Source organism: Hevea brasiliensis, unplaced genomic scaffold (assembly GCF_030052815.1).
Source record: "Hevea brasiliensis isolate MT/VB/25A 57/8 unplaced genomic scaffold, ASM3005281v1 Scaf206, whole genome shotgun sequence".
NCBI lineage: Eukaryota > Viridiplantae > Streptophyta > Magnoliopsida > Malpighiales > Euphorbiaceae > Hevea > Hevea brasiliensis.
The window spans coordinates 49,240-51,452 of NW_026614703.1; positions in this window are offsets into that span (position 1 = coordinate 49,240).

The window sequence follows — 2,213 nt, forward strand, 5'->3', positions numbered from 1 at the left end:
AATAATCATATGTATTAGTATGGGTAATTCTCTAATTCTCAATAAAATTAATATGAGTGATTGCAAGCTAGTGTCAAATCTTTTACTGGCTAGTGAGTCTATTCCCATTGATGATATACCACATTCTCTTTGTCAGCATACGCATAGTCAGATGCAATCACATTGGTTGTTGGTGAAGCATTTGTGATTCTATATTAAGAGTTCCACTACTTGTGGTTGTGGTTTGGAGGTTGTTGTTGTTGCTTCTATTGTTAATCCTGTTGTTTATAGTGATGGGAAGATGAATGCCGATATACTCATCCATCAACAATAAAATTTTATGTTTCTAGGTCATAATTTGTTGGATGCCAAGAAACAGAATACGTTGTCTAGAGAAATAGGGTTGAAACAGAGAAACAGCTCATTGTTTTTAAGGTTTGTATAGCCTATCCCATAATATATAATTGACTTTAGGACAACTTTAAATTTAATAATAATATATATTATTTCATGGTCCATTTATATAAATAATAGTGTTTATAAATTTTAAAATATTATATTTTAAATAAATAGAATTTAAGTATTTTAATATTATTAAAATTTTAAAATATAAATTATTAATAAAAAATATTTTTATAAAAATTATTAATTAAAATATATAAAATTAAATAAATTCATACAATATTCATTTAATAATAATTAAATTTAAAACAAAAACAAATAGTTAAAATTAAATTTTAATTAAATTTATATACAGAAATTGTCAAAAAGTTCATATGGGATAAAATTATGCACATCTCAAAAGGGTGGTGATTTCAACCCCTTTCATAAGTTGTGGCCAGTGATGCAGCCAGAAAATTTATTTAGGGGCTCAATTAAAAAATTATGTAATTTGTAAAAATAATATAAATTCACAAGAAAGTTTTTTAAAAATAAAATTTATTGGCTAAAAATTAAATGAAAGTTGTTGTTAATTAAATAAATAATAAATGTTTAACATTAAGAATTATTATACTTACAATATATTAATGGCTTAAAATTAAAAAATTTATCCAATTTATCTCGAATTTTTTTTTTATGGTAATCATGAAAAATAAATTTAACTAAAATTATATATTAAATAAAATAAATGATATGTTTTAATTTATAAAAGAATTTTTTTTAATTTGAGTCTAAGAAAATTATAGTAAGAGAGAAATTTCAATAATAGCAATAAGATTACGAGAAGAAAGCTATTAAAATTTTAAATTAATGAAAAAAAAATAAAATAAATGTACTAGAATTTCATTTGATAATTTATTCAATAATTTAAATTTCAAAAAAAAAAATTAGTGATTGATATAAAATAAAATTGATGATAAAAAATAAATCAAGAAATAATGATGTCTTAAATTTTTTTTTAAATTATATTTTACTAGTAATATCATTCAGTTAAAATTTAAAATTTTATTTTTTATAAAATTAACAATACTCCTAAAATTTTTTAAAATATTGAGATAACAATTGATTTTGAGAAACTACTATTATATTATACCCTTAAAAAATTTTAAAATATTTATTAAAATATAATATTAATTAAAAAAATATTAATATTTTAGAAAATTACTATTATACCCTTGACAAATTTTGAAAATTCAAGGGACCCAGTGCCCCCGTGCCAAGTGTAACTCCGCCGCTGATTATAGCCAAATCTAGGGATGCCATACATAAAATATGTTATATTTTCAAAATTTTAATAATAATAATAATAATAATAATAATAATAATAATAATAACACAAAAGTTATATATAATGGCCAGAGACTCGTTTATTTTATAAAAATAATTTTTATATAAAAAATTAAAATATATAAATATATATCATTATATTTTAATAAAATTATTAAAATTTAAAAAAATAAAAAAATCTCTTATTTAAAGAAAAAAAGGTCATTTTCAGAGAAAATGGCTTAATTATTTTAATTAAAAATTATTTTTCATTAATTTATTTTGCTAGACGTCTCAAATGCTAAAAAAAAATGCGAATAAATTTTTCCAAAGCCTTAATTTGAAAATAAAAAATGATGGGCCCATGCCAGAACGAAGGAAAACCAAATGAAAAGACGTGTATGCAGTTTTTGCTTGCTTGCGTGGTTGATCAACACAAAGTCTATGCAAATGCAACAAGTCAATGGAAAAATTGTGAGAATTAGGACTTTTTTGCTGGTGACATAGAAAGCATCCATGCAATTTCC